General features: G+C 35.2%; 1 protein-coding gene across 4 annotated transcripts in view; it reads left to right on the top strand.

Annotated features, from left to right (window-relative positions):
- Positions 1-14,176, top strand: part of FANCL (FA complementation group L) — a 370,306-nt gene that overhangs the window by 148,069 nt on the left and 208,061 nt on the right. The gene's annotated exons all lie outside the window — the stretch shown is intronic.

Here is a 14,176-nt window from a genome sequence, read left to right as displayed (position 1 = left end):
CATACTGATTTTTTTTTCCATACTGATTTCTTAATATGAAGTGTATGTTCTTATCCCCTTTGAGAGTTTGGACTCACGGTTGAGGTCCATCTTCATATCCCTTAACAGATTGCCAGCAGCTGATAATGAGCTTCTTCAAGAGGCAATTCCTAATTTAGTTGGAAGGAAATATTCTAACACTGTTGGTTTACTTTAAACTACTCACATTTCAAACCACACTCACTGGCAAACTTAATCTTAAAAGAGCTTAATGATACATACTTCCATATTTAAGTAAATTAATTTTGTTTTGAAATAGTCCTTGCATTTTTTGAAATAGCTAGAAACACCCTATATCAAATTCAGTTTTGGAAATTAATGCACAAGATCAGAGTTTGGATCTATTGTTTATTCAACCATCCATTCAGCACCCATCCATCCGTCCTTTAAGTAGTACTAATGCTTGAGCCGATACTAATGTTTCCTGCAGTTCCTCTAGTGATTTCACACAATTCTGCTAAGGACTGGACTAGAATGGTAGTCCTGGATTAAAAATAAGGAGAGAGATGGTAAAGATATTTTAAAAAATAAAAGGAAAAGATTTAGCAGATAAAGAAGATAGAGATGATGACAGATAAAGGGACTCACAGGTATTAAGAAAAGGAGAGTAGTCTAGGCAAGGACAGAACTAAGGCAAAAGAAAGGGGAAGAGAGGACAAGATGGCATCCTGGATGGGATGTGGGAAGTCTGAGATAATGAGAGGTCACCTGCATTGAAATTAAAATGTAGAAATGAACCCTATGTGAAAGATTGGAATCACAAAGCTATCTTTTAATTTGATTTTTTTTCTGCAAATATTTGCCATGCATCTGTGTCAATAAACATAAAAGTATGAAGCTAAAAATAGAATAAAGGAAGAAAAAACATTTGTCAGGCATTCTAACACAAGACAGGCAACTTGTGAGAAATATTATGTTTTGTAACTTCCCATTTTTGGGATGCTTTGGATTTTTTCAGAATGATTAAACTGTTCCTGCTATGTCAAAGTCTGTGTTATTTCAAGTACACCAGTCTGCCTCACTCTCTCAATTTGCTTACACTCTTCTAATGAAAAGGAATGCACATGTTAAAACCTTTTAACACAAAAGTGCATGTCCAGATTCTAATAAAGGAGCATAAAGCAAAGACCATTAGAATCTGGATGAGAAACATAAGCTCTATTGGCTCAGGTTGTTCAGGGAAGCCTTAGTGGAAGTGGTAGCAGTGAAACTTAATCTATAATGAAACAGAGATGGGAAGTAGAGTGTCTCTATTTTAGGAAGCAGAAATAACAAATGTAAAAGAATAGGAAAGCTAGGAGGTTTAGATCATTGTGACTGATGTAGTTGGCGGGAGTTTAGAGTATTTGGGGGACATGGTTAGAGATAATAAAATATCAATTGTTGATAATCTAGGGCCTTGAATATCAACCTGAATCTGTAAGCTATTCAGAAAGCAAAGGGAAGCTATTAAAGCCTGTTGAGTGGGAAAGTGTGATTAGTGCTGTTTTAGGAAAATTATCCTCCTACACAACAATTGGTACAGGATGGTTGAATGACCCAAATGCAGCCACCAGACTTACTCTCCATTGTTTTATTCTGAATTGTTGGGGAAAAAGAAGCTCTCTTTCCTTGAAATGTGAAATTGGAGGGTGTGAACCTGAAGATGCTGGTAGTTACCATTCATTCATTCATTCATTCATTCATTCATTCAATATATAGTAAACATTTACTCTGTGCAAAGGACTTGTCTGGGTTCGGAGATAAAGTAATGGACAAGTTAGATTCAGTCCTTTTGTGGTATTTACATCCTAGTTGAAGAGAAAGATAAATAAAAAATAAAATAAGATACTAAATAAGCTAATTTCAGATATTAAGTTTCATTAAAAAAACTAGAACAGGATAACAAAATAAAGAGTGACTGGGAGTTTCTCAGATTAAGAACAGTAGGTCAGGTTGAGTCTTACTTTAGATAAATAAGGTGATGAAAGTATGTCACTTGTGGGAGGAGATTTTTGAGTTAAAATTTAAGCAATGCAAAGAAAGAATAATTGTTCTGGGCAGAGAGAACCTGGGCGAAGCTTCCAATTTGGGTCAGACTTTAGAAATTTGAAATGCAGGATGCAGACCAGTGTAATAGGAGCAAGTAAATGATGGCAAAAATGATAGGAGAAGAGGAATTACCAATTCATATTTTGTATTGTTTTTAAATACTTAATAACATGAGATGGTTCATTTTATGCATCAAGTTGACTGGGCCAAGGGGTACTGAGATATTTGGCTAAAAATTATTCTGGGTATACTGTGAGGGTGTTTCCGTATGACCTTCACATTTGAATCAGTAGACTGAGTCAGGCAGATTGCCTTCCTACAGCAAGTGGGCCTCGTCCAATCCATGGAAGGCCTGATAGAGCAAAAAGCCTGAGTAAAAGAGCACGTGGTCTTTCTGCCTGACTGTCGTAGAGCTGGGACATCAGTCTTCTGCCTCCAAAGTCAGACTCAGACTTGAACTTACACCATCGGCTCTCCTGTCTCTTAGGCTTTCAGCCTTGGACTTGAACTATACAACAGCTCTCCTGGTTCTCTAGCTTATTGACTGCTGATTGGGAGCTTAGCCTCCACAGCAGCATAAAACAATTTTTATAACAAACATATACACACACATATATTTACATAAAGCATATTTATGTATTACACACATATATTATACATACACATGTGTGTATATGTTTATATATCCTATTGATTCTGTTTCTCTGGAGAACCTTAACACCTTGACTAATATAGGACACTTGTGAATTACTTCTGTACTTAAAAAATGTTATATTTTAAAAACAAAAAAAATAGAGAAACATTGAGAGAGGTTTGGCTAAATTACTTGGACAAATAATTTGATTTCAGTTTCCTCATGGTCAGATGACAATAATAATAGTTGCTACCTCTTGGGGTATTGTGAGGATTAAACAATATGTATTTAGCACCACGATTGACATAGCAGTGCCAGTGACCAATTGTTTTCGCCAAAGAAGAGAATCAGTAACTGAGTCTGGTTGTTTCCGGAGAGGGAGGAGAGCAGGTGAAAGAAGCCAAAGGAAAAAAATTGAAAGAGAGGAAGCATGAACTTTAGGAATTAAGAGTACTATGAAATCTAAGTAAAAAGGAATGGTCAGACATTTTAAACGTTGTTGAGAAAGCCATACCCAAGATTTTATTTCAGCTAATTTCTACGTACCCTCCTCTATTGATATTCAACAGTCCTTATCCTGTGGCAGGTACTTCTGAGTTGACTTTTCTAGGCTGACTTGCTCTTATATATGTTTTAAGTCATATTCATTTATATAACATCTGGGCATTATTTTTTTTCTCTTCAAACAGACAAAGTTAAATCACATTTTTTTCCAAATAATAAATTTTTACTTTCTATTCTCCTACTTCATTTTAAATACACACACACACACACACACACACACATACACAAACACACACTTAGTATGGACACAAGAGGTCATCAACAAAAATTTGACCTACAAATGTCAATAAAGACAGGGATGCAAATTTCAAAAAATTAATTTTAAACATAGACTGTCCTTTGAAAAAAAATTTTTTAGCAAATGCTTTATATAAGAACATTGAAACTTATATGCTTCTGCCAAGAGTTTTGTTTTGATAGTTTAGATTGTACTCTTGTCACAGAAAATAATAAAACCAATATCATCTCTTTTGGATATAATGTGAGTTGCTCTCTTAATCCACCAATAGGATCTCCTACAGATATTACCTTAAAGGAGATTTAAAAAAATAATTTTAATTGTTTATTTCTATTAAATAATTTAGCAAGTGAAACAATATTTCCCATTGTTCCTTCCTTTTTTTCTCCTGCTTTATCCAGTTACTTTAGTAATTTCTATCCAGATGAGTAGAAATGAGTGAGGCTCTTTTATTTTGAAATAGATCACTTTTATGGTTACAGACATTATCAAAGTTTTATAAAAGTTTGGCTTATAGCCCGTCATATCTATAATGAGCATTTTCCTTTTTAAATCCCAAAAAGCGACATTTAAATTTTATATGATAAAGTAAATCATCCCCATTACAATGCCTTCCTTGTTTCCTTAAAGAAATTTAGAATAAACTTTCATAGTGAAAAATCCCAAAGAGTCTTTAAAAATATTGTAATATAGATTTGTGCATAATGAGTATAGAAAATAAGTGATAAGTGATGAAAATAAATCTTCATTGTGCTATTATAAAGTGAGTAATTGTGTATTTTGAAGTCTTCATCTTGGCCTTAATTTGGAAGACTTACTTTTAGTTGATGACTCTGCTTCTTATTTTTCTGAGAATATAGAAGCAATTCATATTGTGTGTTCCAGTACCTCAGAATGTGTGTCCACCACCCAAACAGCAAATTTACCTACATCTAAATCTACATTTATATTCTGGTTTCCCTACTATTACTAGGGAGGAACTGTAATGTGAGTCATAGCTCCTATTCAACTAAGGCCAATACCTCAATAGATCCTGGCCCCTCAGGCCTCCTCAGTTGCACCTGCAATTGTTCCCTCTGCCTCCTGTGTCATCAATTTTTTCCTCTTTACAGGTAATCAAAAAAGCGATTTATTTGAATCCAACTGTCATTCCGTCTACCTCTCTCTTTCACTGCCTCATTTTTTAGCAGAATTTCTTCTCATGAGACTCATCTATCCACTGTCCAATTATTTTATTTTTCCATTCCCTTGTGAACCTACCATAGTCAGGTTTTTGATCTACCAATCCTGTCAAGATCATAAATGACTTTCACATTGTTGTATCTGATGGTTCATTTCTATCCTCATTTTTATTTGATCTACCAGCATCACAGACATAGAGAATTTTTCTTGAAATACTTAGTCACTTGAGACTCAGAAGAATGGTGATTTGGAACTTTTCCTACCTCAAGAGCCACGACTAGGTTCCCTTTGTTGGGCCTCTTTATTTTTCCAATAGTGAAACTTTGGTATTACTCAGAGCCAAGTCATAATCGGTACTCATTCTCTACACCATACGCCTCATGGCTTTTAGTATCCTCTATCACTGATAACTTCCAAATTTGTATTTCTAGTCCAGGCCCCTTCTCTGGGCTGCAGATTTATATTATTGAGCTGATTATTCATCATCCCCCTTTGTTGCCCAACAGCTACGTTCAGATTAATCAAAACCCAAATTTTGATTACTCTGAAAACTTGTGCTTCTTTATTCTTGCCTCAGCAAATGCTACCTCTATTATTCCACTTGCTGAGACCAAGAAACATGGAATAATCTTGATAACACATCCTATCTATGAAAAATGTACCTTAAGAAATATATCCAGCATCTAATCATATCTCATCGTCCTCCAGTATAGCCATTGTAGTTAGTACAAGATATCTGACTCAGTCTCCCTTGATATTCCTTATTTTTCTTTGGAATACTTATCAACCTGATGTTACGGATTTAATTGCTCCCCCCAAAAGACATTTTGAAGTCTAATTTCCAGTACCTCAGAATGTGACCTTAATTGGAAATAGTCTTGCTGCTGATGTAATTAGTTAAGGTGAGGTCATATTGGAGTATAGTGGGCTCCTGATCCATTACGACTGGTGTCCTTATATGAAGATGGCTATGGGAAGACCTAGACACACAGGGAGAAAGCCCTGTAAAAATGGAGCCAGAACTTGGAGTTAAATTGTTACCAGCCAAGGGATATCTGGGGCTAGGGGAAGCCAGAAGAGTTGAGGAAGGATCCTTCCCTAGAGACTTTAGAAAAAGCATGACCTTGTTCATACCTTGAACTGGGGCTTTTAGTCCTTAGAACTGGGAGAGAATATATGTTGTTTTAAGTCATTTAATTTGTGACACTACGTTATGACAGCCCTGGGAAACTGCTATGCCTGTCATATTATGTATTTATTTTTGTATATTTATTTACAAACTTATTCATTCCTACCAACTAAAATGTGAGCTCCTTAATTACAAGGATTTTGGTTTTTGTTTGTTTGTTTGTTTGTTTTTCATTGCTGCATTGCCTTATCTAAAAAAGTGATTGGTCTATTATAACCAGTAAAAGCTCAAAGAACAGGTATTAGATTCTGTTCCATTCAGTTAGGGACAGTACTCACTACATTGCTATAATTTTAAAGTTTGCTTACACTTTGGAAGATAAATAATATTAAAAATGACCTGGGGCAGAGGGTGCTTAGGTGGTGCAGTCAGTTAAGCACCTCCCTTGGTTTTGGCTTAGGTCATGATCTCAGGGGTCCTTGGATTGAGCCCTGCATCAGGTTCCATGTGGGATCTGCTTGGGATTCTTTCTCCTTCTCCCTCTACTCCTCTCACTTGTGCTCATTCTCCATCTTTCTCTCTCTAAAATAAAATAAATCTTTTAAAAAGTGATCTCGGTAGTAAGAAAAAATTTCAACAAAATCAGGAGGAATGTAACAATATATAGAACATAAAGATAAAATGTAATAAGGTACAGAAATATAATATGTACAAACAACAAAAAAAAGATGTAGTGCTGAGATTGTCATTGTTAAAACTATCCTGCTACTCTAGCAAAAGTAAATCCAGGAAGGGAAAATCAAATGTTAATTTAAAAAAATGTTTATCTGGAAAGGAGTGGGAAAATATGGTAGAGGAAGTAGGAATGAAGGTAAGACTTTCTAAATATTTTATGTTATGTAATTTTGATATGGGGAACAAATGTTTTGCCATCTCAAAAAATTAATTTAAAAATCCTGAGATAATAGAAAACAAAATTATTTATACTAAATATATCAATTGATGACAAAACCACACACACACACAAAATAGTTATTCAAGTCACTTTAGAAGAATGCATGTTCTTTGTGAAATATATCCTGTGACAATTAGAGATGCAAAGAAATGCTAATCTTTTTTTTTAAGATTTTATTTATTTATTCACGAGAGACACACACACACACACACACACAGAGGCAGAGACACAGGCAGAGGGAGAAGCAGGCTCCATGCAGGGAGCCTGCTGTGGGACTCGATCCCAGGACTCCAGGATCACGCCCTGGGCCAACGGCAGGCGCTAAACCGCTGAGCCACCCAGGGATCCCCAGAAATGCTAATCTTAATTTAGTAATCTATTAGTGATAATATTAGCATTGTTATTTTGAAATAATTTTATGTATGTGATAGGATAATGCAGATAAGTAATTATGTTACTACTGTTAGGACCCAAGATTTTCAGTATAAAAGAAAAGAGAGAGAAATATAAAATCAAAGAAGTTAAGTTAAAATCCTATCATATTTTATTTTCTTATTTGTATTTACATTTGAATTGGAAGAGCAATTTAACCTAATTATTATTTTCCCCAAAATAAGTTCATCTTAACTTTGTCCATTGATAAAACCCTAGTAACAATGAGTTTGTGGCATTTAAATACGAGTCTCCACTGAAAGAGACCAGCACTTCATAGAAAAAAACTAATTCCAGATCAGAGGGAGCAATTATACAATATGGGCTGGGATAACTTACATATTGGAACCAAAGTCTTCATCAAATCCCATGATGTGTCAATGAACCCAATGGTCAACAGGAGGGACCTCCAATGGGCCAAAGATGAGACGATTTGAGGATCAAAAAGAATAATTATTGCAATTCATTGAAACCTTTAAATGCTTTCTTATGAATTTAAAATGATCTTTTAAAAGAGAGAGAGGTCAAGATGCCTGGGTGGCTCAGGTCTTCTATCTCCAGGTCCTGGGATCAAGTCCTGCCTCAGGCTCATGCTCAGCAGAGAGTCTGCTTCTCCCTCTGCCACTCTCCCTGCTAGTTCTCTCTCTGTCTCTCAAGTGAATAAATAAAATATTTAGAAGTGGGGGGGAAAAAGAGAACTCCAAGGGAAGGGATGGGGGCAACCTCTTTTTGAATACCACTGAAAATAACTAAGCACCAATACCTTACTCTAAAGACTGACGATTGAAAGGAAAGAGGCATTTATTCTGCTTTTCTTGTATAAACTGCTTTGCAGGCTAGTCCAATTGTTCTACTGATGAAGGCAGAAAAGTTCCTTTTTATAAGCAAATTCCATAAGTTTGTAAAGGATTATAGAATTGGAAAAAATCGCTATTTTCCAAATAAAGTAAGTGATTCAGGCAAAACCCTTTAATGGATGAACCATTAGGTGTAAAGTTGGTGAAGAGATCAGGGGGTCAGCACTTGAATTCATTGATCAATTTTAGCAACACTAAAAGTGGGACTTAAGACTCTAGGTGCCACCTGATATGAACCACATAGCACCACCTATAAATTATCTTTATTGTGAAATGCAGAACTTGAATTTAAACAAGCATCTAGGGGTAACCTCTAGGCTCAGTAAATATAAAAGGAAACAGAATAAATTAAATGACATCACAAGAAAAAGGACAAACCCAGACTGTGAGATATTCTTCAAATCAATTGATCCAGTTTCTTTAACAAATCATAGGCAGAGAAGGGGGAAAAGAAAAAAACAGAAGAAAAGGGAAATGCTTTTGACCACCAGAGGCTTCAGGGACATATCAAGAAAATGTATGGACCTTGTTTGGATCTCGATTCAAACAAAACAATTATAAGAGGATATTTTTGAGATAATGGGGGGTGGAGTTTGATTAGAGTACTGAGTATTAGGTTACATTAAAGAGTAATTATTAATTCTATTAGATGTGATAATGACATTCTAATGATAGAAAAAAATGTCCACACTTATTTAGAAAAATGTACCGAAATGTGTAGCAGTGAAACGACATGGTGTTTGCGATTTGTTTTTATATAACTCAGCAAAGAAAAAAGAAAGGATAAGTGAAGTAAATGTGGCAAAATCTTGATAATTATTGAATATTAGTGATAGAGAATGCATCATATTGTTAGTTGCCTGTATGGCTGAAATTTTTCATAATAAAAAATTCTTAGGCTGTTGCATTGAAAATTAAGAGATGATTTTTCAGAGAAATTCCAACTGGCTGGTAGTGCAAACACTGGTCTGAAATATATCTAAAGAGCAAATTGACAAGAAGAAGAGTAGGCAATAAGTGCAGATCCTTCCATACCCGGGACAGTTAAAGAGAAGTAGAGTAGAAGAACAAATTGAGAGAAGATAGTGTGTGCATGTGTTGTGTGTGCATTTGTGTATGTATGTTTGTGTTTGTGTGTTTTGGGTTAACAAAGAACATTAAACATTTTGAAAATTTAAAAAAAAAGACTAGTCAAGGGCAGCATACCCATTATTTTCTAGTGTGTAAAGTTTTTGAGATTTCGGTTTAGTTATCTCCCATTTTCACAGACTCAAACAAAAGCAGTTAATTGAACTTGATGCTGGAAACATGTCTATTGGACTAAGTTTAAATTTTTTGTCCAAATGCACCTCCTCTAATTCCACTTCTCTCAGCGCTCCCATGTCTGTGCCAGCACCTTCTCAGCTTGTAGGGCAGGCTCATGGGCTCTCCATCTGCAGCTCCCTCTTGCTTCTACCAGCCTAACCAGCTCTTCTTTCACTAGTCATTCACTTATAAAACACCGTCAGTGACTTCCTTTGAAAGAAGAGGAAAATCCATGACTCTGAGTCTTTCAAGCTCCCCACTCCTGAACATCAATTTTACCTTTTTAATTTTAATATATTTCATTTTTATGATCTTCTTTCTTTTTTAGATTATTTATTTATTTATTGAGAGAGAGAGAGAGAGCATGAAGGGAGGAGAGGCAGAGGGAGAGAGAGAAGCAGACTCCCCACTGAGCAGGGAGCCCTATGGGGAGCTTAATCCCAGGACCCTGGGATCATGACCTGAGCACAAGGCAGATGCTTAACCAACTGAGCTACCCAAGTGCCCTATAATTTTCTTTCTTTTTTCTTATAATCTTCTATCAAACCCTTTACTGTAGCCAAGTTATCCCACTCATTCTTCACCTGACATGTCTTATTCATCCCACCTTCCTATGCTTTACTCCTGGTTGCTGCTAACCTAGCCTAAAACTACCTCCTGAAAGAAGACTTTTAGGATAATGTCCAGTAATTGATAGGTTTTTCCCTTTCTCTGATTCTCTATCGGACTTATTATGTAAAATACTCATGAAGATTTCTTTTTTTTTTTTTTAAGATTTTATTTATTTATACAGAGAGAGAGAGAGGCAGAGAGAGAAGCAGGCTCCATGCAGGGAGCCCCACGTGGGACTCAATCCAGGGTCTCCAGGGTCACGCCCTGGGCTGCAGGTGGCACCAACCGCTGCGCCACCGGGGCTGCCCTCATGAAGATTTCTTAACTCATATTTTTATAACAAAATATTATTTGACATAGCATATGATTATACATAATCATATGAACAGAATTGTTAAAATAAAGATAAAACCAAGCTTAAAAAATGTCATAAAGAAAAGATATATTTTAATGAAGACCCAGTTGGCTTTTGGTCGTCTATGCCTTATATTTCCTTAAACGTGTGTATGTGCCTATACCAAAATATTTGCTCCTCCAGGTCCAGAGAGATTAAACATTACAATGGAATACAAAATATGCAGTTTGGAATGTCCTTAGAGAATGTCTTCTCTTTAAGAGAAGAACCATCCTACAACATAGATGTTCATCTTCTAAAGGCAAGACAGTGTTAAATGATCCCCAAAGTATCTTCTATGTACCTATTTTAGTAATGGAACTTCTTTCTGCTGCTAACAAAGTTCAGCAATGTATAGAGCACTACTGCTTAAGACAGGCAGCATTGGCATTACTTGGGAACTTAACTAGAAAATACAGAATTTCAGACCCTATTCAAGATCTACTAAACCAGAATCTGCATTTTATTCTTTCATACTTTGTTGAAGATTTTGGAAAAAATCAAAACTACATTGAAATACTATCTCACACCTGTCAGAATGGCTAAAATTAACAAGACAGGATGCAGAGAAAGGGGAACCCTCTTGCACTATTGGTGGGGTTGTAAACTGGTGCAGCCACTCTGGAAAACAGTATGAAGTTTCCTCAAAAGTTAAAAATGGAACTATCCTATGACCCAGAAATTAGACTACTAGATATTTACCCAAAGGATTAAAAAATACCAATTTGAAGGGACACATGCATCCTGATGTTTATAGCAGCATTATCAACAATAGGCAAATTATGGAAGGCATCCAAATGTCCATCGGCTGATATTATATATATATAATATATATATAATATATATATTACTCAGCCATAAAAATAATGAAATCTTGCCATTTGGAATGACATGGATGGAGCTAGAGTGTATTATACTAAGCGACATAAATTAGAGAAAGACAACTACCATACAATTTCACTCATATGTGGATTTTTAGAAACAAAATAGATGAGCTTGGGGAAAGCAAAAAAAGAGAGAGGCAAACCATAAAAGAGACTCTTAACCCTAGGGAATACAGTGAGGGTTGCTGGAGAGGAGCTGAGTTGGGGCATAGGCTAAATGGGTGATAGTTATTAATTAAGGAAGGAACTTGTTGTGATGAGCACCGGGGGTTATATGTAAGTGACTAAATTCTACTCCTGAAACCAAAAAAAAATTTTTTTTTAAATCTGCATTTTATAAGATGCCCTGGTGAGTTGTATACACATTAAAGTTTAAGACCTGAAATAGTATAGTGTAGCTACTTCATCTAAAGTATGCGTGTATGTGTATGTATATGTATCTATACTTTTTAGGGATATACTTTTTAGATGGCTCAGCAGTTTAGTGCCTGCCTTCGGCCCAGGGCGTGATCCTGGAGACCCAGGATCGAGTCCTGCATCAGGCTCCCTGCATGAAACCTGCTTCTCCCTCTCCCTGTCTCTGTCTCTCTCTCTGTGTATGTGTCTCTCATGAATAAACAAATAAATAAAACTTTCACTTTTAATATTATATATGTGTACACATATACTTAAAATACTAAAATGTTTTATATATAAATACCATATATATACAATATATAACATTGTATAAAAACATCTCAATATAGTCAATATATATTTTAAAGTATTAAAATGTTTTATATAAAATTACATATATGTTAGTTAAGAAAATTAAAGATTATAGTTTACTAAAGTGTAAACCATTTAATTCCATGTTTCTAAAAATTGAGTGCATCCAAGACAAATGTTCAGAACTTTCATTGGCTGTTAAAAAATGTAGCAACTAGGTATTTAACAGGTATCTTTTACTATATTCATTGTTTTAAACATATTTTAAATCTATATGCTAGATTGGTTTTTATTAGCAAAACTCCAGCATTTTGTTCAAACTTTTTTTTTAATAGTCCTAATTTTACTCTTGGCAATCAAAAATGAAAGCAAGATTCATTACTTATTTTCTTGTCTTATTTACCTATTGATAGATTTTAAATGCCAGCAGCTGTGTTCATATTTCTTCACTTGAGTTATTTAAGCTACAAAACAATAGCCATGTTATATTTTTTACAACTTCCCTCTAGCATCAGAAAAAAAATGATTCTTGTTTAATACAGCTGAGGATTTTCGTGAAACTTCAAGTTCTCTCTAAAATGTTTCAAATTACTGTAAAAAAAAACACAACAACTGAGAAATGAGTCTTAATGTAGAAAGTTGCTGATGGAGAAAGTTTTACTGAAACATTAGACAATAAGGAAATACAGTCTGAAATTTCAGTTCATCCGTAGTCTAATCTGCTTCTAGAAAATCTACACAATGTGAACAGTCTGCAAATGTATTCATTTATTCATTCTTTACTTCTATGTACAAATATTTATTGTTTCCTAATATGTGGCAGACAGAAATCTCAGCAGAACATATTCAGTATAGATCAAAATAGAAAAACCTCCCAGCCCCCATGGAATTTAAAGCCTAGTGAGAGAAAACAAAACATAAACAAATATACAATTGCATATTATAATGTTCTATGAAAAAAAGAAACCAAAAAACAAAAAAGAAAAAGAGGGGGGAGACATAAGAGAGAGTTTGTAGTAGAATGCTTCCAAGGAAGTAATTTTTAGACTGAGGCCCAAAATATGAAGAGAGAACCAGGAAAAGAAAGCGAGGATGAGTATTCCCAAGTCAGCAGAGAGGAAGTAAAAGAAGGCGGGTGATGAAGGCAGAGCAAGGCTGTGAGAGGGGGCAAGAGATACCGTAGCAGAGCTAGGTGGGGGGTAATTTATGTAGGGCCCCGTTAGGAAAGACTTTAAAAAGTTCTAGGCTAAAAGTATATATTTACATATATAGATATATACTTTTAGATGATTTATTATGAAAATATTTAACATATACAAAGAAAACAAAATAGTAAAATTATCTGTCTTCAGTAATTATAAACATTCTGTCATTTTTGTTTTACCTATACTTTCACCCATTCCCTATCCCTGCCTCATTATCACTTTATTTACCTTTTAGGTAAAATTTGTATATTCTGAAATGCACAAATGTTAACTATACAATTTTGACAAATGGGTTCACCCATGCAACCTAGGTTCCTATCAAGACATAGGGCGTCTATCACCCACCCCCCCAATTTCAAATGAAAAATCTTAAACAGCTTTGTTGAGATAGAATTCACAAAACATACCAATTCACACAATTAAAGTGTACAAGTCAGTAGTTTTTGGTAAATTCACAACATTGCACAATCATCATCACTATCTATTTTGAGAGTATGTTTGTCTCCCCAGAAAGATTCCATATATGCATTAGCAGTCACTCCCATTGTCCTTGTCAAAGTGGAATCACTCACTTTGTGATCTTGTGTGACAGGCTTCTTGTACTTAACATAATGTTCTCAAGGTTCGTCCATGTATCCAAGTATCGCTACTTCATTCTTTTTATTGACAAATTGGCAAGTATTAATCTATTGTATGAATGTGCATTTTAATAATCTATTCAAAAACTAGTCGACTTTTGGGACCCCTGGATGGTTCGGTCGGTTAAGCCTCTGACTCTTGATTTCAGCTCAGGTTATGATCTTGGGGTTATGAAATTGAGCCCCTGTTGGGCTCCACATTGAAGGTGGAGCTCGCTTAAGATTCTCTCTCTCTGTCTGCCCCTCCCCTCCTTCTGTCTCTCCTCTGAAAGAAAGAAAGAAAGAAAGAAAGAAAGAAAGAAAGAAAGAAAGAAAGAAATGGACTTTTGAATTGTGTTTACTTCTTAGACATTATTAATAATACTGCTA

This window comes from Canis lupus, chromosome 10 (genome assembly GCF_003254725.2).
Source record: "Canis lupus dingo isolate Sandy chromosome 10, ASM325472v2, whole genome shotgun sequence".
In the NCBI taxonomy this organism is placed as follows: Eukaryota; Metazoa; Chordata; class Mammalia; order Carnivora; family Canidae; genus Canis; species Canis lupus.
This window is presented reverse-complemented; position numbering and strand designations above follow the sequence as displayed.